We start from the raw sequence: 6,000 nt of genomic DNA on the forward strand, positions 1-6,000 counted from the left end.
GGAAATGCATAGGAAAATAATGATAATTTTAATTGGGGGCACATGTTTTTCAACACATTAAAGCTTATTTATACGAAGAAAACCTCAGCAATTCAAGTGTGACAACATGAATAAAAATGGAACAGAAATAAGCAAGAATTGCCTCAAATGCTTAAGTATTCGTAGGGTTGTCTAGCACTCCTTGGTGAATTCCTTTTCAACATGCTAGTGATATATATCAAAGTAAAAGTTGATATATGCCTTTTGTTTCCATTATTCATTCAACCATACTTAGCTAAATCACTCTTAAGTCAAAAGTGATGATCTCAAGTCATCAAAAGCCCCTATAAAACCTAGGAAACATATAGAGTGAATTTAATAATATTAGAAACATAATTGTCAACTTTAAGTAACTTAATCTACCTGACCATCACTTTAGACCACAATAAAGTCCCCCTTTTGGTTTATATCGGAACAATAAATAATTTTATTTAAAAACATTTCAAATGGAAACACAATTACTAAGAGCACTACAAACTAAAATAAGTATTTTAACTAGTATCCCTCTTAAGTAGACTCTCTTATATAGAGTTGATATATCTGTATATATGGTTCATTATCCCTATTTCTTTGAAGCTTTCTTAAACACTAATTGCTCCAATGAATGAACGTACATACAACTCAAGGACACCAAGTGTCATGGATTGAATTTGAATGGGAAGATCAAGAGCCTATTTGAGATTTATTTTGGAAAGAATTAAAATAGGCGTTTTCTTATAAAAAACTAGGGGTTTAACAAAATTTTGAAAATCACTTTTAAAAATTTGGAGAATCATTTCAAATGATTCGTAAACAATTACTTGTTATCTTATTCTTCTAGAAGTAATGTTTTTTATTTTTTATTTTTATTTTTATATTTTTATATTTTTTAAAATTTTATAATAAATTACCAAAAATACTTCCAGAACACATTTTTTTTTAGTTTATATCCATTTGCATACATTTCCTATTTTTTATATTTTAAGAATAAAAAATCATAGATAAAATATAAAAATCTTACATAAAAAGTAGCAATTTACCTATTCAGAAAGTAAAATTGTCTTACTTCTTTAAATTTTAATTTTTTTTAAAAAAATGTTTTTAATGCATAAGACTTTACTTACTTTTTCATAAAAATCCTTAAATTTTATATAGGTCTTATTTGATAATTATTTTTAAAATAGTTTTCTATTATCAAGAACAAGAAAACAAGAAAATGCATTTGGAAATAGAAGACAAAAAATAATTTTATATTTTTAAAAATAATTTTTTTTTTCAAGGATCCTCTTTTATTTATTTTTATTTGTTTTCTAAGAATTGTTTCAAAAAATAATTATAAAATACGGAAAATAAGCATTACATATAAAAATTATATATTCTTAAAACATATTTAAAAACTATTTTTCATAACTGTTTTCAAAAATAGTTACCAAATAGGAAATGTATCCAAATATATATTAAGTAATTCTCTTTAAAACATTTCTAAAGATATATAAGCAAAGACATTACATAAACATGCTTTAATTAGAATTCCTCAAAAATGAGTTCCAAACGGATAAAAATGTTTTTGCTTTCAATAGTTCAAATCACCAAACGGATAAGGGGTTGCAATATCATGGAGAAGCTTAAAAATTATTTTACTAATAAGAAAGTATTCAATATATCTATTGTACCCCATCAACATGTTAGTATAGTATAATTGTCCACTCATATTTTCTCATCTTAAGCCTATATTTCCAGAAAATTTATAAAGAGGAAAGGAGAGGGAAAGAAATAGTGGGAAAAAAATAGAAGAAAAGAAAAATAAAAAAAAATAAAAAAGTAGATTTAAAATTAATAAATTATGTTATATGTTATTTCAAACCCATTAAACTCATTTTAACTCCTGTAGATAAAGATTAAATAATTTTAAAATGTATTAGGTAACTAATTTCAATTATAGTTTATTTTCTTCTATATTTTTTTATAGTAAAACTAAAAATAAGAAAATTAATTTTTTGAATATTTTTTCTTTTCTTTATATTTTTCTAAACCCAAACATGGCATAAAAATTAGTTAAAAAGATAAAATTCAAATTTGAAAATTAATAATGGAACCTTTTAATTATTAGAAAAATAAACTTTACAAATTCTTTTTAATAAAATAACTTATCATGATATTTATTTTCAATTAATTAATTCTCAATAAGAAGACATGATATAAATAAATTATCATACCACATCAACAAGCTTTGTCATCAATAATTTGGTGCATTGCCAAGTAATTTCCAATTTGATCATCCTTAAACACCTTCCCCTCCAACTTTGTTAATTATCTTTAAATTCTAAAGCAAAAAATGTTAAGTGCGCCTATCATTGCTTAGAGGTTGCCTTGTGCGTAGGGGTCGATTGTCTTGCCATATATGCATTCATTCCTCTTGAACCATACCAGCTTAGCAACACGTTTTTTAGGTGGACTTCATTTTTGAATGATAATCAAATGATTCATTGTGCAGGAGGGCTATAGAAGAATGCAAAAGGGACTTCAAAATGAAGGAAAGAAGATATCCAAAGAGGTTTTTCATGGCAAGAAAAGCATCTTAGCAACTAAATTGATAAGGACGTACACCTGATGAAGCATGGGATTAAGTAGCATTTGATCTCATGTTTGCCCAACAAGATGGCTTCAGCAACTTTATTCTCTCCTCTTAGAAAAGAATATTGCAAAACCCTCTCTCTGTATTTGGCAAAGCTAAGAATATCTGTAGCCAAGCACAACAGCAGCAAAGGAAGCAAAGGAAGGCACATGCACTTTATTCTTTATACTGTGAGATCACCCAAACACATAGTGATTACAACTTGGTATCAAATTAATGGATAACATAAAGCACTTCCTTCAATTAGATATTGGAGCCAATACCTACACTTTCTAAACCTTCTCTCTTCGGCTTGATTGATCATCCCAAAGCTCTCCACTCTCATCATCTCCCTAGTTCTTAATCCTCGTTGACTAAACCATGGGCAACATTTGCTCGATTTCACTCCCCGCCGACCGCATTGTCTCTAGCTTCTGGGATGGCACTACTGAGCATGCAAATTACCTGCGCAAACTCCCTGAAAATCTGGTAGAATTGGGAACTGCTTGGGAAAGATTGAAGGAGTTAAGGAACGATGTGAAGAGGAAGGTGGATATTGCCGAGAGGGAACAAATGCAGCCGCTGGACCAAGTACAAGGGTGGCTTTCAAGGGTTGAAACTCTGGAAACTCAAGTCACTCAACTGATTGGAGATGGCACTGACGAGGTTGAGAAGAAATGTCTGGGTGGTTGCTGTCCTAGGCATTGCAGGACCAGATACAAGTTGGGGAAGAGAGTAGCTAGAAAGTTGAAAGAAGTGGACATTCTAATGAGCCGAAGACCTTCGGATGTGGTGGCTGAGAGGTTACCTTCACCTCGCGTAGGTGAAAGGCCTAGTGAAGCAACTGTCGGCATGAATTCCAGAATTGGTAAGGTTTGGAGCAGCCTTCATCAAGAACAAGTGGGAATTATCGGCCTATATGGATTAGGAGGAGTTGGGAAAACCACCCTCTTAACCCAAATCAATAATGCTTTTACTAAAAGAACCCATGATTTTGATTTTGTGATCTGGGCAACAGTTTCCAAAAATGTAAACCTTGAAAACATTCAGGACGACATCTGGAAGAAGATAGGGTTTTGCGATGATAAATGGAAAAGCAAAAGTCGAGATGAGAAAGCTACGAGCATCTGGAGAGTCCTGAGCGAAAAGAGGTTTGTGCTGTTGCTAGATGATTTATGGGAGCGGTTAACTTTATCAGACGTCGGGGTTCCATTCCAAAGTAAGAAAAATAAGATAGTATTCACCACTCGATCAGAAGAGGTGTGCGCTCAAATGGAAGCTGATAAGAAGATCAAAGTGGAATGCCTAACATGGACAGAATCCTGGGAATTGTTTCGAATGAAGCTTGGAGAAGATACTCTCGATTTCCATCCTGAGATACCAGAGCTCGCTCAAGCCGTCGCACAAGAGTGTTGCGGTTTGCCACTTGTGCTAACTACCATAGGCAGGGGGCTTGTAAGAAGACGCCGCAGGAATGGAAGTATGCAATAAAAGTGTTACGAAGCTCTGCCTCAAAATTTCCAGGTATGGGGGACAAAGTGTTTCCTCTTTTAAAATACAGTTATGATTGCTTACCCACCGAAGTTGCCAGATCTTGCTTCTTGTATTGTTCTCTATTTCCAGAAGATTATCAGATGCCAAAAATAATTTTGATATACCAGTGGATTTGTGAAGGCTTTTTAGGGGAATTTGATGACATGGAGGGAGCACAAAACCAGGGTTACAACATTATTGGCACTCTGATTCATGCATGTCTATTAGAAGAAACTAATAATGATTATAAAGTAAAACTGCATGATGTAATCCGTGATATGGCATTGTGGATAGCTTGCGGAACTGGGAAGGAGCAGCACGAGTTCTTGGTGGAGGCGGTCTGTGGGTTAACTGAAGCTCCTGAAGTTGCTAGATGGATGGAGCCAAAAAGAATTTCACTGATAGGCAACCAAATTGAGAAACTAACAGGGTCCCCCAATTGCCCCAATCTCCTAACTTTGTTTCTTCGGGATAATAATTTGAAGATGATCTCTGATAGTTTCTTCCAGTTTATGCCAAATCTAAGAGTTTTAGACTTGACAAGGAATAGTATAACTGAATTACCACGGGGAATCTCTAATTTGGTTTCATTACAATTTCTCGACCTATCACATACTAAAATAAAAGAGTTGCCAATTGAGTTGAAGAACCTGGACAAATTGAAATGTTTGGGGTTGGTTTCCATGTATGAACTTTCTTCAATTCCAGAGCAGTTGATATCAAGTCTTTTGATGTTGCAAGTGATTAATATGTTCGACTGTGGAATTTGTGATGGTGATGAAGCCTTGGTTGAGGAATTGGAGTCCTTAAAGTACTTGCATGATTTAGGTGTCACTATAACAAATGTCTCTGCTTTCAAAAGGCTTTTAAGCCCTGACAAGCTAAGAAGCTGCATTTCCAGACTAGGCCTCCAGAATTTCAACGGTTCAAGCTCTTTCAATATAACATCCCTCAGCAATGTAAAGAATCTCCAAGAGCTCCATATCTCAAACTGTGGCTCGTTGGAAGATTTGGAGATTGATTGGGTTGGGGAAGGAAAGAAAACAGTAGAATCTAATTACCTTCAGCCTTGGGTCGGTGGGCATCGAAAGGTGTTCGAGGTTGAAGGACCTAACATGGGTTGCTTTTGCTCCAAACCTTAGAATTCTTGAAATACTTGATTGTGATCAAATGCAAGAAGTAATAGGTACCGGTAAATGTGCTGAATCTGCAGGGAACGGAGAAAACCTTGGTCCATTTGCCAAACTCCAAGTGCTTGGCTTAGATAATTTACCACAATTGAAGAGCATATTTTGGAAAGCCCTGCCATTTATCTACTTAAATACAATCTATGTAGGTAATTGTCCACTTCTAAAGAAGCTGCCACTCAACGCCAACAGTGCCAAGGGACATCGTATTGTCATTTCCGGACAAACCGAGTGGTGGAATGAACTAGAGTGGGAGGATGAGGCAACTCAAAACGCTTTTCTTTCATGCTTCGTACCTATTGAAGAATAAGGGCCTGCAGCAATCTTAAAGAGGCTTCAATGTGATTATAGGTGAGACCCCTTTCAGAATTAACCATCACTTGATCCTGAATAGGTATTGGTCCAAATAAAGCAGTCAATTATAGCATCTTTTCATGGTTGTATATTCAGAAAAATGCAATTCCACTTCAAGCACAAAAGGCAATTGATTGCAGGTTTACAAGAGATCATCTTCTTGTTGGAATTCAGATTCCGTAACCTTTACACATGTTGGTCAGATCTGACCTTTAAAAAGTACCCATATAAAAAAGCCCTTGTGGCTTTTCTAATTTAGCTTGACAAGTCAATGGTATATATTTTTATGCGATC

General features: G+C 34.2%; 1 pseudogene; it reads left to right on the forward strand.

Moving 5' to 3' along the window:
* The first annotated feature begins 2,926 nt into the window (after nt 1–2,926).
* On the forward strand, nt 2,927–5,695 carry LOC100244699 (disease resistance protein SUMM2-like; annotated as a pseudogene).
* Nucleotides 5,696–6,000: the final 305 nt, after the last annotated feature.

Source organism: Vitis vinifera, chromosome 9, assembly GCF_030704535.1.
Source record: "Vitis vinifera cultivar Pinot Noir 40024 chromosome 9, ASM3070453v1".
Classification (NCBI taxonomy): Eukaryota; Viridiplantae; Streptophyta; class Magnoliopsida; order Vitales; family Vitaceae; genus Vitis; species Vitis vinifera.